General features: G+C 37.7%; 1 protein-coding gene across 10 annotated transcripts in view; it reads left to right on the forward strand.

The window, feature by feature from the left end:
- FRYL (FRY like transcription coactivator) overlaps positions 1 to 20,313 on the forward strand; it is a 257,817-nt gene that overhangs the window by 54,214 nt on the left and 183,290 nt on the right. The window lies entirely within an intron of this gene.

Consider the following 20,313-nt stretch of genomic DNA (forward strand, 5'->3'; position numbering starts at 1 on the left):
CATATCTCTGCCTCAGAACCCTATCTTCCCTCTTTTTCTTCCCTAAAAGGTCTGCTCATATCCTAGTTATTCCCCTATCCTCCTTACTTCCCCTCAATCAAGTTGACTTTTAACCCCCACACCCTGGCTTTCTGTTGTTGACATGTCAGTTCTAAGAGGCATCCCAGTCTGTGTTAGAAATATTCAAGTATTTGTTTTTCATTTTTGTAACTGATAACTCCATAGATGCTTGTTAAATTGAATGGAATTAGGGAGCATTCCATGTGGTAATCACTCCTGGAAACCTTTGGTGAAAGAGACAATTCTCAAGTCCAATTTTACAATCACCTCGTATTGAACCATTAGGGAAGAGACCTCATGTACAGATAGGAAAATCTAACTCACTTTCTGAAGCAGCTTTTAAAATTCAGTGATCATCAGATAATACTTAACGTTCTGTAGAGTAGTTGGACAAAAAAAAAAATGTTTCTATGGCAATATCAGATTTCTTACAACGCCCAGGGAGGTAATGGCCCATTTAGAGCATTAAATAATTGATTTTTGTGGTAGTGAAGAATGGCCAAATTAATCACGAATATATAGCATATATAAATGTATCCCTGTTTTTACCTGAGGTATCTTGTGGACTAATTATGCACGTGGCTAACTAGTTGTCAGTTATCCTATTAGGTTAAATGTAGTTTGCATGTTGTCAAAGATTATTGTATTTGATTCTCAGATGTGATTTTGTTTGTATATTAGGGCCCACTACCATGTTTTGTGTGTGTGTGTGTGTATGAAGAGCAGAATGCTATTATACACTGACCACAAGCTTGCAAAATATCATGTACTCCATGATTTTTTTATTCTTAACAGATTTTCCTGTCTCCCTCTTTTTTCCCCTCTCTGCTTTTCTTTTTATAAATGAGGTTAAATCATTTTGTCTAAGTTAATATAGCTTAGTATTGTGTAACTGTACTATGTACATTAAGTTGCCTATGAGATAATTTCTCTGAAATGATAATGGAAATGGGGATTATACAGATTTGTTTTACATGGGATTTTTCAAATATTAATCTAACTCATAGTCTGTTTGGATTAGCTCTTGGATTAAATGACTATTTTTGTCTTCTAATATATATTGAGCAATAGAAGGGTTGGGAGATTATAATAATTTTGGTTCCATACTCAATGGGATTTATTTTTGTCATTGAAAATGCAGTAGGGATTAAACCTTTTAAATGTATTTATAAAAGTAAATTTCCCAAAGTCACTTCTCAAATTCTTGGTGTTTTAGCAATATTAACGAATGAGAAGTATTTTGGTTGTATTATTTTAAGGTAGAAATATCTTAATTGAAATTTTACATGTGTTTGCTTAAGATTAAATTAGGACAGTTAGTTTCTGAAATATGATTTTTTTTTTTTTAAAAATTTGAAACAGTAACTAGGGCAGGTGCTTATAGGTAAGAATAAAATTATCACTTGGTTATCTGATCCTCAGTCAAACTGTATTTAGTTTGGAGTGATGAAAGTTTTATTTTTAATACTGTGCATCTATAAGACAGAATGTTTCATGTAACGTCTGGTTTGACAGGTGTATGAAAATCTTAAAAGATAAAATTGTCATAAATGAAATATTGCATTCCACATAGGATTTATGTAACTAGCAGTGAGGGTGAAGAAACCCAAAGTGGGAGAAATGACTCAGTTCCTCACTTTTCACTTTCCATGTCTTCTTTCCTCTCTCATTTCAAATCCTACATGAGTATATTATTACATCATGAATATAACCGCATTAATTCAAAAGCCCTCTATGTTGTGATAAGCATTTGTTTTGTAATAATTCTATTTGTACCACATTGGAACATTTCAACAGCACTTTCTGTTTAGGACAGTGTAGGAGGGATGGTCCTAGAGCTGGTGAGTCGCACCACACTACAGATTCCGTAAGGTCACAGCCTGTGTCCTATTCATTGTGTCCTTCGCTACCTTCATAACATGCCGTTGGGCTCGGTGGAGGTAATAGAATTATGTCCATTTCTGTTTATTATACTGTACCTGGTGTTAGGTTTCTGGAAAGCTTAACTTTTTTTAAAAAAAATAAATATATTTTATTGACTTTTTACAGAAAGGAAGAGAGAGGGATAGAGAGTTAGAAACATTGATGAGAGAGAATTATCGATCAGCTGCCTCTTGCACACTCCTTACTAGGGATGTGCCCGCAACCAAGATATATGCCCTTGACCGGAATCGAACCTGGGACCTTTCAGTCCGCAGACTGAAGCTCTATCCACTGAGCCAAACCGGTTTCGGCACTTAATTTTTTTTCTTTGTTCTTTTTATTATTTGTTGATTTGAGAACTAGGGTGGGCGCGGGGAGAGAGAGAGAAACATTGATTTGTTGTTCCACTTATTAATGCTTTTATGGTTGGTTCTTTTTTCTTTTTTCTTTTTACCACTTCTTCTCATCCTGGTCTTCACAGGGTCATGGCTTCCCTGCAGGCCCCCCGGGTGGGAAGTTCCCCCAGGCCCAGCCCCCAGCACGGGGCGGGGGCGCTGAGAAACTCGGTAGCCTCGGTCCCCAGAGCTGTGCGGAGAAGTGTCCCCTCCCCAGGAATCACTGGGGGCTGGTTGATTTTTATATGTGCCTGGATGGAGGTCAAACCCACCACCTGAGGGTATCACTGTAACATCTAACCAACTGAGCTACTTGACCAGGACTTCTTTTTGCTCTCTTTTGATCAGTCATCTAGTTAGTATTTACATTGACCTTATTATATGATTTGAATGTATGTTAAACTTCTTAACAAGGAGAGGAGCAAAAGCTACGTTGTAAAGTTGGTCCAGAGACGGCATTCAGAAGGTTATCATTCCAGTGACCCTGAACGCCTCTAAACTAAGCCAATGACCAAATAGCCTTTCAACGTAGAGGGGGAAGTAAAAGAAAAAAGGCATGCAGGGATGCAGGAGAAAAAGGATGATGTAGGCGGAGTGGAGGGAAGTTTCATTTTAAACCACAGTTACAGCAATTGGTCACCTGTGTACTGCCAGGGTTTTCCCCTATAATGTAGAAATGTTGTATAAGTGGGCTTCTCGGAGTGCTGCGGGAACTAGTTTCCTGAACCCCACGGGAAGATGAGGTGTCACGGAAAGCTTTATTGGTGATGTCACATGAAGGGAGTTAGTTCCCTTCAGGGTCCCCTCCCCCTCCGCCCTGCCTCGGGAAAAGTCCATTTTGTCTTCAGCCGGGCTAAGGTCAGAGCCACTGCCCAGGTTCTGCTCCACGTCCGGCCAGGCCAGCCTGTGCTCCCAGCTGCCGGCCCCATTGCCTGTGGGCTCCGCCTGGCACAGCTGGGTGTGGGGCAGGGAGGCGGGAGCCGGGAGCAAAGCAAGAGGAACAAGAGAGAGAATTCTTCGTTTTGTGGATTTTAACTAGGAGTTTATCCAAAGAATCCTTCATGATTTCACGTGCTTGTGTGACTCCACCCCTCAGGACAATTATTATTATTTTGTTTTAAAAATATATTTTATTCTTTACTGAGAAGGGAGAGGGATTGAGAGTTAGGAACATCAATGAGAGAGAAACATCGATCAGCTGCCTCCTGCACACCCCCTACTAGGGATGTGCCCACAATCAAGATACATGCCCTTGACCGGAATCGAACCCGGGGACCTTTCAGTCCACAGGCTGATGCTCTATCCACTGAGCCACACCGGTTTCGGCATATCTTTTTTTTTTTTTTTTAATTTCTTTATTGATTAAAGTATTACATATGTGCCCTTAATTTCCCCCCCCCCCCCAAATTAGGCTGACAGTCAAGCACCTTCCTAACATCACTGCACATGTGCCCGTCTTCCTCTTTGTTGGATCCCCACCCCAGTGATGTGCAGGGATCAGACCAGTGGTTCCCCGTGGGGAGTGTGAGGTTGCCGCTTCCTGGTGAAGCTGCCCCGGAGAGCATGCTTACAATGTCTGGCCTCCCTTTGCTTACTTCCTGTTATTGACTAGAGGCCTGGTGCATGGAATTCGTGCAGGAGGAGGGGGTTCCTCAGCCCGGCCTGTACCCTCTCTAATCTGGGACTGCTGGCTCCTAACCACTCACCTGCCTGCCTGTCTGATCGCCCCTAACTGCCTCTGCCTGTCTTCCTGATCACCCCTGACCCCTCTGCCTTGGCCCCACCACCGTGGCTTTGGCCAGAAGACCTCTGGTCTAATTAGCATATTGCCCTTTTATTAGTATAGATATTAGCTAACTGGTTATGATGGAAACAGAAACTGTAACATAGAATTTTGCAGCTGATTGTGTTATCACTGTTTAAATTGAGCATCCGTCTTTGAGAAACAGGTGAAAGATTATTTTAAGTATTCTGGCTGAAATGGAAATGCCATTTTCATTTAACAAGTTGTTCTTTGGCTTTTTAATTCATGGTAAGATATTCACAGAAAACGGCTGAATAAGCAGCTCTGTGATTTGTTGGCCATAATATGATTTCTCCTTTCCTGCCTATTTTTTACTTTCTATAATGCAAATTTATTTTTCATGAAATATTGAGATAAATCGTGTGCTAATTATGTTTAATTGTCCTCATTTGAGAGGTCTCAAGCTTTTGTTCTGAGGCTCAGAATCAATATAAAAACATGTTGAAAACATAATTGCATTTTAATTTGAGAACTTGATCTCATAAAACTCCACATAACCACCTATTCTTTTAAAATATAAAAGAATCCAGATGTGCAGTATTTTTTTCAGCTCATTTACTAGCTTTGTCAGTTTCCACAGCTGCAGTGTTGAACATTTACGGAAATTATGAGTTTGTTTGGGTTAAAATGAAGTTAATGTATGTAAAGCACTTAACCTAGTTTCTCACACATAGTAGGTCCTCAGTAATTACTAATTAATTAATTTGGCTTTCTAGGGCACAATTTTTAGGGTACAGTGAGCCAATTCTGAATTCTGTCTTTCTCTATTTGTAATTCATTTATTTTTTATTTTTTAATTATTATTTTTAATTTCTTTGTTGATTAAGGTATCACATATTTGTCCTCAACCCCCCATTCCCATCCCCCACCCCCCACTCATGCCCCCACCCCCCTATTGTCCTTGACCACTGGTTAGGCTCATACGTATGCACATAAGTCCTTTGGTTGATCTCTCCCTTTTATCCCCACCCTCCCTTTGAGGTCCACCAGTCTGACCCATGGCTCCTTATCTCTGGGTCTGTTCTTGTTCATAAGTCTATGTTGTTCACCATTTCCCCTAGATGAGTGAGATCATGTGCTATTGGAAATAATACTTATAAGAATCAAAAATGAGCCAAGCTATAATTGTTATGCTGAAAGGCATATGAATCAGTCTGTAGAGAGCTTCTTTCTGGGCCACCAGTTCTTTTGAGACCCAATTTCAATGTCAAACAGTTCCTTTTGTGTACATGTCAGCAATGATATTTCCATTCTGGATGGTGGGCAAATGGTGATAATCAGGTCCTACCCTCTCTGGTTTGGTCCTGGGCTATCTGTAATTCACTCAGATTGATTTAGCCGGTGTGGGGAGGAAAGCCTTCGGTGGGGTGGCACTTTCTGACTTGTGTGTGCAAGTCCTTTTAGAGATATTGCATGTCCTGTAATGGGATGGTAAGCTCTGTGCTATCTTCTGTACAGTCATCGATAGTGACCAACTGATTTGGAATGTTGTTTTGTTACTAATTTCGAAATGTGTTATTTTCTGTACAGAGGAAGTGGATCTGAATTAATTGCTTATTATCCTTTATACATTTATAGAAAGAGGCGAACTGTCAGTCCAATGTAAACCTTACAGACAAAACACTTTCTTTCCTAAACATGGGGAGGAGGCAGTCCCCAGATAACCATTTTGGGGATAGAGCCAGTTTGCTGCTGTTTAACGTACGAGGGGATGTGATAACACCGGACTTTGGAGCCTGTCACATTGGCCTGCTGTGAAATAGTCATGTTCATTAAGCCGTAATGTTAGTTAAACTCTCTTAATCAACATCCAGCCAGCCCCTCAGAGAGAAGCAGGAAGCCATTCATGTGGATGGAGATTGCTGCCCCCCTTAGTCTTCCCGCCACAGAGGCTGTGAGCGACATCCTTTCTATCCCCCCTCCACACACTGATGACCTGTTCCTGATAGTAGTTTGAGCGTGTTAGGTATGTTCTCTCAAAGCATCTAACATGTGCCATCGCACGTCTGTCCTCTCGCTGATCTGTAAGCTCCTGGCTGGTGGCAGTGATGTCTGTGTAATGATCAGCTTAGTGCGGACCCTGGGAGTTCAGCGATGACCCCAGTCACTGTCAGGTGCACGCCTCCCCGTGGCTTGTGAAGACGCGGTAACATTAACTGACCCGGTTACACCGTTTGACATTATCTCTTCACATGAAGAGCCCGGAGAGAGGCTGACCGTCCTGTATCCTGTACCCCCTCCGTCATTCCCATTCTCACCTCTTTCTCCTCTGGCAATGAGGATTCTCCGTTTCCTTTATTTCTTTCAAGGAACAGCTCAAGTCCTTTTCCTGAAGCTTTTCAAAGGTGACTTTAAATGTGAGTTAGTATGAATTAAAATTTAGATCTAAGAAAAGGTCAGAAATATCAACCAGAACTGCAAATTTGGAATTGATGCATTAAAAAACATTATGTTCTTTTTAAAAAATACATATATATTTTATTGGTTTATTTATTTTTTACAGAAAGGAAGGGAGAGGGCTAGAGAGTTAAAAACGTCGATGAGAGAAAACAGATCAGCTGCCTCCTGCACACCCTCTACTGGGGATGTGCTCGCAACCAAGGTAATTGCTCTTTTCTGGAATTTAACCTGGGACCCTTTAGTCCACAGGCCGATGCACTATCCACTGAGCCAAACCAGTTAGGGCAATATTATGTTCTTAAGTAACAAACATATTTGTAAACATCATCCTCATTTAAAAATTAAAAATTATACAGGGTGGGACAAAAGGTTCATAGTTGTTTGTATGAAAAATAATTTAACAATAAGTAACATAAGAATAAACTGTGTTTTGTGTACTCACAACTGTAAATTACTTTGCCCCCAACCTTGTATTAATTTTGGTAAAATTCTAGATTTTTTTTCTCAAATAATTCAAAATCTCAAAGTAATGGGAATTTTTGGTAAAGCTTATGGAAAGAGAAAGTTGTGTTATTTTCAGATTGTCATGAGAAAGTTGTCTTTTATTGCATTATATGGCATTTTATAACATTATATAAAAGGAACAAGGACTGACTTTATTTCCAAATGGTTTTATTGTGACTTAAAACTAGAAGTCTTTTCTGTGTACTCCTTTTTCACCCTCCCCCCCCACTACTTCAATTAAACCTTAATAGTTAATATATATAGGGGAAAAGTTCAATGTTATTGGAGAAAACTTCCTTCTAAGACAATAGCAAAGACTTTGAGCCAAGAACCGGTGGACTGTAGAGTACCATAAATCATGGTTGAGATATGAAACTTTTATATTGTTTGGTCCTCCACTGTTATTTTCCTTTTGTACTGGGCCTATGTTTAGTTTATTTCCTTACTCCTGGATAATAATATCATTAGGCAGGCAAAGGGGGAGAAGGTTTCATTGGAACTAAAAGTTAGTAATGTAATTTGATTCTGAGTTTTTAGAAAAATTTTACAATGAATTGTTTCTACATCATTTGTGGACAAAGTAACAGGAATAGAACTTGTTCTGTGATATATATACTTCTATATACACATACATCTATATATATAAAAGCCTAAGCGAGCGTCGCATCCAAAACAGCTGAACGGATGACCAGACAGGCTGCGTGGGGCGACCAGGCCGGCAGGAGGGTTAGTGAAGGGTGACCAAAGACTGACGATCAGGCTGTGTGGGGACACAGTGGGGAGGTAGTTGAGGGCAACCAGACCAGCAGAGGGGGCAGTGAGAGGTGACCAGGCCGGGGGGGGGGGGGGGCACTAAGTGATGACCAGGCCGGTGAGGGGGGGCAGTTGGGGGCGACCAGGTCTGTGGGGGGAACAGTTGGGGGTGACCAGGCCAGCAAGGGGGGGGGGGCAATTAGGTGCAATCAGGCAGGCAGGCAGGTGAGCAGTTAGGAGCCATGGTCCCAGATTGTGAGAGGGATATCCGATTGCAGGTTTAAGCCCAATCCCTTAATTGGAGAGTGTGCAGGCTGGGCTGAGGGGACCTCACCCCACCTCCTGCATGAATTTTGTGCACCAGGCTTCTAATATGTATATTAACATATATATAATACATATATGTTAATATATTTATGCTTATGAGTTTTCAAATAATATACAACAACATTGATTTTTACATTTAATAGTATGTGGAAAACATTTTAAAATGACAGAAACCTTTACATTTATGTTTAGTTTTTATTTTATTAGTTTAATTAATCTTACTAAAGATTATTACTAAAGATTAATAATCTTGCTTTATTATTTTTATGAAAGCTGCTATGAATTTCTTTTAAAAATATATTTTATTGATTTTTTTAAAGAGAAGGGAGAGAGATAGAGTCAGAAACACCGATGAGAAAGAAACATTGATCAGCTGCCTCTTGCACAGTCCCTATTGGGTATGTGCCCGCAACCAAGCTACATGCCCTTGACTGGAATTGAACCTGGGACCCTTCAGTCTTCAGGCCGATGCTCTATCCACTGAGCCAAACTGGCCAGGGTAACAATAAATTTCTTAACCCTTCAAGGACTTGTAATCCTAGAGCCAATGTATAGAACCACAAACTTTTAGAATGGGAAGAAATTTAAGAGGTTATCTTTTCTTTGGGGGGTGGGTGTTTGAACAGCAGTCCTCTGATTCCTGCCCATTCAGTGTCTCCTGTCCCCTTCTCCCCACGCTCCCAGACATGTGCTGAGGCTCTGTTCTGTTCAGGGAGAGAGGAATTCCGGCACCCGGTGACTGGGCGGCAGGAAATGTGTAGCTCTCAGGGACTGGTACTTGCTTCCATCTCCTTTGTTTGGTTAGCAGAAGGAGAGGCAGGCCATTTTTTCCAGGTCAATTTTTGGTCTAGGATTTAAAACTATGAAGACAAATCATTTTAATGGGTGCTAACTGGAGTATAAAACAAAACCAAAAAATAATTTGGAGAATACTAAGGTGTATTGCAGATTATTTCAAGCATATCAGGTGGGTTTAAATAAAATGGACTGTTATATGAAATGTATTGTAAGTACACTTGTATAAAATGTATTTTTTTTTAACTGCAGTGTAAAGAATTTGGAAAACATGTCTCTAATCTGTCCATTGCACCCGTGCTTTCGACCTGGGGGCAGCCATTGACCCCCATATCCCTAGGCTATTATTCTTCTCTCTAGTTATCATGACCTGATTCCAAGGTAGAGTAGTTTCTACACAGATAGAAATAGACAAGGTGATATCTTCCCGCAGTACATGTTAATAAAAGATGTGCAGCGAGGTAGCTTTTTTTTCATTGTGTTGGTTTTGCTTGCATGTCTCTGGGTACAAATAAATCTTTGGTGGATCTAACTGTTAATCTGCAAGTATTGTTTATGATGTGCCTAACTTGATACCAAGATGTGATTTAAGCACCAAGAGAATGTGGGTTATTTAATACTAGTACATAATAAAACTATTTATCCAATATTCGTGTGGGCACAGACAGAGGCACAATTGTCTTCTTGTAGTGCACAATATAAATACTAATATTGTTTTGGGGAACCAGCATGGTATGCTGAAGCCGTGGTTTGGAAAAAGGCATTGTAGTGTGTGTTTATCTGTGGGAATTACTGGCAAGTGTAATTGAGAGAGTCTAAATACTGTAGTTGTTTACTTCACTTTTGAATTTGGCTAAAATGTTTTTGGTCTTATTATTTTTTTACTAATCATTGAATTGTTCTTTAAGACCTGTGGTAGGGGCTTAAGCCATAATTGTTTTTGATAATTGTATCTTCTTTTAAAGATGAAAAGATTTCCTCTCACTAAAGATAGTTTAAAACATATTTAAAGAAAGGAATAGGGGCCTGGATGTTCACATGCCCACACCACAGATCCAACATTGATCAGCTCTCTGTTAGCCTCTGCCGGCTCCCTGTCCTCAATTCCCAATTATTTTGATGCAATTCCTCTGTTATAAAACATCATCTGTAAATATTTCACGATGTATTTCTGAAAAACAAAGATTTCCATTTCGAGACCTGTGACATAGAATCTTAACCTTTTTGAGGAATGTATGAAGTTATGAATCCTCAAATTATGTTTGGAGTGTTAGAGTGATTTAAAAGAAAAGGGGGATCCTTTAAATGGAATAAATGGAAAAAGAGAAATACCTGATAAGCAATGTACCAAAAACAAAAACAAAGGAAAGGTTACAATGAAAAAGCCAACTAATAGCTTTTAAGTGTCCCTTAAAAGAAAAAGGAGCAATTGGCATTTTTGAACATATAGTATGTGTGCATATTCCATACAGGTCTGTACAGGAGTAAAACTAAGTGTACTTTATACTATCTGAGATGGAAATTCTGTTTCTAGACTTTTTCTTGAGGAGAAAAAAAATCAAAGATGGGTACAGAGACTGCAAATCAAAGTATTCACTGCAATATTTATAGCAGTGAAGAATTAAACCCAATGCTCAATAATGGTGGAGTGCTTAAATACACATAATATATATATATATATATATATATATATATATATATATATATATATATATATATATATTTTAATATATTTTATTGATTTTGTACAGAGAGGAAGGGAGAGAGATAGAGAGTTAGAAACATTGATGAGAGAGAGTCATCAATCAGCTGCCTCCTGCACACCCCCTACTGGGGATATGCCCACAACCAAGGTACATGCCCTTGACCGGAATCGAACCCGGGACCCTTCAGTCCCCAAGCCGACGCTCTATCCATTGAGCCAAACCGGTCCCGGCACACATAATATATTTTTAAAATATTGTAATATTTTGTAATCACTAGAAATGAAATAATATGATACTGGTTTTAGAAAATGTTTAATGGCATATTCAAATACCCCGAATAAATTAACCCAGATATTAACATGAATTAATAGTGGGTATCTCTGGATTTCGAATTATGACCGATATTTATTTCCATTATTTGGGGGGAGTGTTGCAAATTTGTCTATCAGTATAATATTATTGAGTACCTAACTATGTGTTAAGCACTATTTTAGCATGTTTCATCTTTTTTACTTTTCACAGCAGCCGAAAGAGGTTTTATTAGCCCAATTTTATAGATGAAGAAATGGACACAGAGAGAGATTGAGTACTTTGATAATTTGTTTCTCCTTCTAAGTTTATTCTTTGCTTCCATATGTAGTTTTATTTCCAACAATTGGGAAGCTACTATTAATACTATTTTGTTTTTCTAATTTTTATTTTAAAATATATGGTGAGTATTGTGACATATTAATAAAAATATTTTTAAATTGATGGATAGCATTTATCTTCTAAGTCTACCCTGATTTTTAAAATCGGTCCTTTATTTTTGTCCTGTGCCTTCCCTGTAGCTTTCTGCTCATAGGAATAATGGTACAATTATTTGTAAATAAATCTGTATGTGCATTTCTGTTTAGCTTCCTAGGGAAATCTCTTAGAAGTGGAATTATTGGGTCAAAGAACATAAACATTTTAAAGATTTTGATACAAATGATCATTCCTCTTTAAATTTAGAGAAGTTGTTTTGGGGCTATGGATTCAGGGGTCACCTGAATATCGGTGGGAATTTGTACTTTCATAGTTGCTGGTATAAAAACCCTGGTTCTCTGAGCTTGTTGGAGACAGTAACACAGAGAGAAAGAGGAGAAACAAACTTTGGAGACTAAATTATGGCAATTTCCTGTTCTCTGACTTTGAGTTGCTACTTCATTTTTTTGGTTATCTTAAAATGTGGATTACTCCAAATTTTTATTGCAAATTGTCATGAAAACATACAAAGTATACATATCAGGTTTGCATGGATTTTCTTTGATTTTTACAACCTCAGGCTCATAATTAGATATAACAATTTCCATTGTATAACTTTAAAATTATAGGTGTAAAAGGCCTATGATGACCATAGAAAGTATTGTAATGTTGTAATTAAAAAATACATGTTTTTATTAATTTCAGAGAGAGGAAGGGAGAGGGAGAGAGGGATAGAAACATCGATGATGAAATTCATTGATCAGCTGTCTACTGGGGATTGAGCTTGAAATCTGGGCATGTGCCCTGACCTGGAATTGAACCGTGACCTTCTGGTTCATGGGTCAAAGCTCAACCACTGAGCCACACTGACTGGGTTAATGTTGCATTTTTAAATTAAAAAAAGAACATAATTTTTTTCTTAGGGACCACTTATTTTCTTTTCATACTAGCAAGATCAGAGATTTTTTTTGTTTAATTAATTGATGTTTTTTTAAAATATATATATTTTATTGATTTTGTACAGAGAGGAAAGGAGAGAGATAGAGAGTTAGAAACATCGATGAGAGAGAATCATCGATCAGCTGCCTCTTGCACACCCTCTACTAGGGATATGCCCGCAACCAAGGTACATGCCCTTGACCGGAATCGAACCTGGGACCCTGCAGTCCCCAAGCCGATGCTCTATCCATTGAGCCAAACCGGTCTCGGCTTGATGGTTTCTGTTAAATGATTTTTTGTTGTTAATTCTCACCCAAGGAAATCTTTCCCATCCAGTGGGGTGGGGTGGGGTGGGGTGGGGTGGGGAGAGAGAGAGAGAGAGAGAGAGAGAGAGAGAGAGAGAGAGAGATCGATGTGAGAGAGACATATCAGTTGGTTGCCTTCTGCACGCACCCCTACCAGGAATCGAACCTGCCACCCAGGTACATGACCTTGACCCGAAATCAAACACATGACCCTTTGGTGCTGGAGCTGACTCTCTAACTAACACATTTGCCAGGGAGAATGGTTACGTTTTTACTGTGGTTTCTCCTGAGCATGTTTTCTCCGAGAAGCTCCTGTAGGCTACTTCTACAAAAACTTCCACCGAAGATTTGGGAAGATTAAGGGGGTGGGGCAGGGGGGTTAGAGAATAATTAATGATATCAGAAAATTTTCCTATGAAACTACCATAGAGGTTAGGGCCAGGTTTTCTGGGAAGACCCAGATGGACAAAGCGTAATTTGACAGTATAGGAATTTGGGAGAGATTCAAATGGGATAAATAGAAAATATTCTATTGAAATTTGAAAGCCTTAAGTATTAGAATGGAAAAATGCTAATTATGAAACTATTGTAAATGGCAGAGATAGAAACTAAGCACAAGGATGATTTTTATCAGGGGCTCTTAATCCATAATTAATTATTATATTAGAAAGGTTCAGAACCTTGCAAAATTAGGTGTATGTGCATGTTGGATGGTGAGGTGCATAGCACTGTTTTCAGATTTTTAAAAGTATGACTCCCAAAAGCTCAAGCTAGTATTAGGATAAAATATAAGCTCTATCAGGATAGGGATTTTTGTTTGTTTTATTCACTCTCCTGTCCCCATTTCCTCATACATACATAGTTCTCCTCAATAAATAGTTGTCGAATGTATGATTTCTGAAAGTTTGTGTGTGACATAGTTAATAGTAAAGAATTTTTAGAATTACCAATAGTGAGGTGGTTGTCTTATATGTCAGCTTCTAATTTGTCCAAAGAGTTATTCTTTTTTGTTTGTTTTTTTGAAAATTTTTTTAAATTTCTTTATTAATTAAGGTATCACATATTTGTCCTCATCCCCCCATTCCCATTCCAAATCCCTTCCCACACATGCCCCCAGCCCCCTGTTGTCCCTGACCACTGGTTAGGCTTATATGCATGCATGATCTCTCTTCCTTACCTCCCAAAAACTTACTCTAGTGTTTATGCTGACATCAGTACATAAAGCATTTGTATGATAAGTTTGTGGTTGAATTCCTTTCTTTCTTTTTTTTTAACACAGGAATGTAATAGGGAAAATTATTCTAAATGATACGTTCATTCATCAGTATATTAAAAAAAAGTACTCTGATGCTGTTTTAATTTGATTCAGTGAGTGAAACCTTAATAGGAAACTTGCCCTTAATTTTGTGAATGGAAAATTTTGCTAATTTTTTTTTTATTAGATCAAGTAGTATGACAATAAAGGCTATTCTGGCTAAAAAATGTAAAGTCAACAAAATGTTGACAAATTGACCTGCAGGGAACATTGCTTTATCAGCAAGAGAGTTAGATTTTTGCAGTGAAGCCCAGTTATTCTAGATCAGTACCATTATACAGCGTTTTCAGCAAGTAGTCTAGTGTAGTCTGTGATTACATTAGTCAGCGTAAGAAGTTTAAAATTGAAATTTGGGAGGTTAAAAAGAACAGAGAGAAGGTTAAAATGCAAGACCATCTTAAATATTGTAAAATTATAGCATTTCTAAATAAGAGAGCAAGTGAATTTCTAAAAATCAGAGTGTGTTGGAACCAGTATTGATTTCATGAATCAATTATTTTCTTAATTAAAGAGGTGATTGTAAATTCTTTTTTCTTTTGGGACATAATTTATATGAATGATTTTTACCAGTAAGACATAAAAGATACTTGACTACTTGTTTGCTGCCTGCACTTGATTATTTATGAGTAGATTTTTTTACATTGTATATAATTGTAGGTAGATTTAAAAAATTACATTTTTGCCCTAGCCGGTTTAGCTCAGTGGACAGAGCGTCAGCCTGTGGACTACAGGATACCGGGTTCGATTCGGGCGGGGTGGGGGGGGGGGTGCACATGCCCAGGTTGCGGGTTCGATCCCCAGACTCCCCCCCACCCCCCAATTGGGGATGTGCAGGAGGCAGCCGATCAATGATTCTCTCTCATCATTGATGTTTCTCTCTTTTTCTCTCTCCCTTCCTCTTTAAAATCAATAAAAATATATTTTTAAAAAATATATATTTTATTGATTTTGTACAGAGAGGAAGGGAGAGAGATAGAGAGTTAGAAACATTGATGAGAGAGAGTCATCGATCGGCTGCCTCCTGCACAACCCCCACTGGGGACATGCCCGCAACCAAGGTACATGCCCTTGACTGGAATCGAACCCGGGACCCTTCAGTCCCCAAGCCGACGCTCTATCCATTGAGCCAAACCGGTCTCGGCTAAAATCAATAAAAATATTAAAAAAAGATTGACCCAAAAAATTACATTTTCCAGAATTGTTATTATGAATAGGAGCTATGATTATTTTAAATTTATTTAAAAACAATTGCATCCATACTGTCTGTGGTGGTGGGGTCTGGATGTAAGATGGTGAAGGGATTAACCAAAGATCATGTATGCATAACCTGTAGACACAGCCAGCAGTGTGGTGGTGGCCAGAGGGCAGGGTGGGCAAATGGGGAAAATGGAGACATCTGTAATAGTGCCAGCAATAAAAATAAAGTAAAAAAGAAAAAAAAAACTGTCAGAATGTTTGCACCATTTAAAAAGCCCTTGCAAGATAACTAGAATAATTTTAAGAGAAGGGCAGAAATTTGCCTTCATAGATTCCATATCTTGGTATGTGACTTCTTTCTTTAGTTAAAGTATGATCAATTTCTAGGTCACCACACATTTAAAAAAAAATATATATATATATTATTGATTTTTACAGAGAGGAAGAGAAATGGATAGAGAGCTAGAAACATCGATAAGAGGAAAACATCGATCAGCTGCCTCTTGCATACTCCCTACTGGGAATGTGCCCGCAACCAAAGTACATGCCCTTGACTGGATTCGAACCTGGGACCTTTCAGTCCGCAGGCTGATGCTCTGTCCACTAATCCAAACCGGTTTCGGCGTCACCACACATTTTAGCACTCATGTTTTAGTATAAAATATAGTTTGAAGTCGAATTTAGAGTTTTGGTCTTCAAGTTGATTTGTAGTTGTATCTTTGAAGTAATTTAGCATAGTAATATTTTAGCCAGGGAGCAGATCCTTTCTATAGTATTTCTAACCATCTTTGCCTAATAAATCCCCTGAGCAGGGACTTTACTTCTTTATGAAGCAACCTTCTCATTAATTATGCAATAATTAAGTTATTTTTTCATTGAACTCAAATCTGTCTTGTGCTAGGCACCATAACTTTCATGTTCCCATTTTAAAATTATGAAATGTACATACAAATATTGAAAATATTAAATGAACATTACCAAAATTTCATTTACTCTTAATTTTTTCTTTATTTGCTTGTGATAACTATTTTCTGTATTCATGTATTATCAGAGACAAATATATCTTGTCTTACTACAATGAATATGCATAACATTTTTGCATTTCTGTTCTTGATTATTCTAGTAGTTTTGTTCAGAAAGGAAACGTGGTTAATGTGTTACTGAACACCCATTCAGCTTTCTCTTTTATTTTCTACGCTGAAGTGAAGCAAGACTCTCCTTAAAAGACCTCATTTGGCCATGAGATCCTCTCAAGTGCCAGAGCTGGGCCACTGTTCTCCTTATTTATTGCTCATGGAAACTCTTAGATCATTACTCTTACTGCACGTTTAAACCTTGCCCCTTCAAAGCTTGTGCTGTTTACAGCCTTCAGTGTTGTCATATACCAACCGACCTCCTCAAGTCACTCTTATTTATATAATTTTCTTCTTTTAAAATAAAAAAACAACAGCATTGATCATGTTCACACCATGACCACATATACCTAACCTCTCAAAAATATGAGTATGGAAGTTCTAATAAAAATTATTCTTCCTGATATCAATACCAGATATCAAGCTGAATTACAAAGCCACTGTTCTCAAAACAGCCTTCTACTGGCATAAGAACAGACATATAGATTAATGGAGTAGAATAGAGAACCCAGAAATCGACCCAAACCACACTATGCTCAATTAATATTCGACAAAGCACGAATGGACATACAGTGGAGTTAAGACAGTCTCTTCAATAAATGGTGTTGGGAAAATTAGACAGATAACGTGCAAAAAAAAAAAAAATGAAACTAAACCACCAATTTATACCATACACAAAAATAAATTCAAAATGGATAAAGGACTTAAACAGAAGATGGGAAACCATAAAAATACTAGAGGAATCCACAGGCAGCAAAATCTCAGAATATACCGAAGCAATTTCTTCACTGATACAGCTCCTAGGGCAATGGGATCTAAAGAGAAAATAAACAAATGGGACTACATCAAAATAAAAAGCTTTTGCACAGCAAAGGAAACCATCAACAAAACAACAAGAAAGCCACTGAATGAGAGAACATATTTGCCAATGTTATCTCCAATAAGGGTTTAATCTCCAACATCTACAGGGAACTCATACAATTTAACCAAAGGAAGACAAACAACCCAATCAGAAAATGGGCAATGGACCTAAATAGATACTTTTCAAAAGAAGACAGAAGGAAGGCCAAGAGGCATATGAAAAGATGCTCAAAGTCACTAACCATCTCACACCTGTCAGAATGGCTGTCAACAAATCAACAAATGACAAGTGCTGGTGAGGATGTGGAGAAAAAGGAACCCTCATGCACTGCTGGTGGGAATGCAGACTGGTGCAGCCACTGTGGAGAACAGTATGGAGTTTCCTCAAAAACTAAAAATGGAACTCCCATTTGACTCAATAATTCCACTTCTAGGAATATGTCCCAAGAAACTAGAAACACCAATCATAAAAGACATATGTACCTCTATGTTCATAGCAGCACAATCTACATTTGGAAACAGCCTAAGTGCCCATCAGCAGACGAGTAGATTACAAAACAGTGGTACATCTGCATAATGGAATACTATGCTGCTGTAAAAAAGAAGGAATTCTTACCATTTGCAACAGCATGGATGGACCTGGAGAGCATCATGCTAAGCAAAATAAGCCAGTCGGAGAAAGATAATATCACATAATAACACTCATTTATGGAATATAATGACCAACATAAACTGATGAACAAAAACAGATCCAGAGACAGAGAAGCATCGATCAGACTGTCAAACCTCAGAGGGAAGGTGGGGGGTGAGGAGGGATAAGGGGGAGAGATCAACCAAAGGACTGTATACATGCATATAAGCTTAACCAATGGACACAGACAACAAGGGGGTGAGGGCATGAGTTGGGGTTGGGGGGAGGTTTGTGAGAGGTAATGGGGGATAAGGATACATCTTAATAAAGAAATTTAAAAGAAAAAATTACTCTTCCTGTGAATAGAATATTCTCCAAATTAATCAAGTGAAATTAAAATAGAAATGAGTCTCATACTCAATAATATGTATGGCAACAAGATAAAGTGATTGCCATGCAAAAAGCAACAACCCAAAACCAAGACAAAAAGAACAACAAAAATCTCCATTCCTGCTAAATATGATTATAAGCTATAAAGAGAGAAAAGTATAAAGCATGTATTTTCCCAGAAGGGAATCTAAGACATGTTCATTTTATCAAAAGGGAAAGTTGAACATAGGAAGGTTGTATATTCACTAAAGAACTATTGAAAATTTTAGACAAACATTGGGAAGTCTTAAAATGACACAGTGCTCTGACAGTGTGGTTACAGAAAACACGTATAAAGAACATGGCCCTAAGCTCTCGCTATCTCTGAACAGAAGGTTATTCAAAAGTGAAGCAAAACAAAAGCCCTAGACCTAGTGGTACAAATCAATCTTCGGTGAACTTGTTGCTGTACTTATAAAATTGCTTTGTTCTCCAGTAGTAGTTGATTTTGTCATTTGTCCTAGCAGATAAAGTGAAAAAATATTATAAATTTCATTATATACCAGTGCATGACTACTGCAACAACTATCTACAGAAATGATTATGCTATTTGTCACATCGCTTTCTTTGTTAGCTTTGAGTGAGAAATGGTTTCATGAACCTAAGATAAAGTATCAAGAATTATGGCAGAATTCTAAATATCACATTGTTAATAGATTCGGAAATACTTGGTGGGGCCGTCAAAAATTCCACTAGGCCTGACTAAGATTGATTGTAAACAAGTGCATATGAATTAGTTTTTTGTTCGAATTCACCAGTGTTCTAGCTTCAAAAAGATTTAGTCATGATTTAGTTGATTATGCATCCAAGGAGTATCATTGTATTTTCCAATTCTGCTAAAGGAATTTCAAATTAAGACACTTAAGTACAAATTAATAATTTAGAAAGTAGTTAATCCTTTCTGTTGGGTTGAGGATTAAATTCGTTAAACAGGAAAAAAAAATAGTAAGAAAAGAGTTATGATTTTAAAATGAAGTTAATTTGAGTTTCAATGCCAGGGTTAAAATGCGGCCTACGTAAGTGGAAAAATGCCAAGATAAAAGCATGGAATATGCATGGTAACATGTGTGAGTCCTTATATATGTTAAAAGAATAACTCTCTATGGTCACTGGTTTCCTTCTTAATAATCATCAAATTATTACAGGCATGGTACAATAGTACATAATTCATGACCCCCTCGCGAGTATTATAATTGGACTTTGAAAAATATATATCCTAAACATTTTCTGTAGAGGAGATAAATATTAGGTTCATACACTATATGAGCTACTTTGCAAATCTGTTTATTTTAGGGAATAAAATTAAAATATTAAATGTATTATGGCATATTTAAGGTTTTTATTTATTGATTAATTGTTGGATAGTAAAAGCATTACTTGTCTTATTACATTTCTACTCAGAAGAAAGGAAGGAGAGGAACTATAAGTTAAAAAGGATTTAAAAGGTACAGTAACAGTTATCTATATGGATTTTGTTTAGATCTGGATTGGAGCAATCTGTTTAAAAACCACTTATGACCTGGCTGGTGTGGATCAGTGGTTGAGCATCAAGCTATGAACCAGGAGATCACGGTTCAATTCCTAGTCAGGACACATGCACAGGTTATGGGCTCGATCTCCAGTAAGGGGCATGCAGGAGGCAGCCCATCAGTGATTCTCTCTCATCATTGATGTTTCTATCTCTTTCTCCCTCTCCCTTTCTCTCTGAAATCAATAAAAATATACTTAAAAAATAGTGAAAATAAAAATAAAAACCACTTGTGAGACAGAAGATTTTGAACACAGATAGGTAGCTGATGTTAAAAAGAAATTTTTATTCATTTGTTATAGATATTATAATGATATTAGATTATACTTAAAAAGCAGATCTTTGTATGCAGAATTATCTAAAGAAGAAGTGGTAAATGTCTGGAATTTGATTCATAATAATCCAGAGTAGTGGGAGAGGGGTCTGGGGTAGGTGGAGATATAAATTAAACATGATTTGCCAGGGGTTAATAATGGTGTGTTTATTATACTAGTTTCGATTTGGCATTATTTTGAAAATTTTCAGAAAATAAATTTTAAAGCAGTGTAGTGCAACACTATTGAAAGAGGATAACTTCAGCAC

The sequence above is a fragment of the Pipistrellus hanaki genome, assembly GCF_964339955.1.
Source record: "Pipistrellus hanaki genome assembly, chromosome: 1".
Lineage (NCBI taxonomy): Eukaryota > Metazoa > Chordata > Mammalia > Chiroptera > Vespertilionidae > Pipistrellus > Pipistrellus hanaki.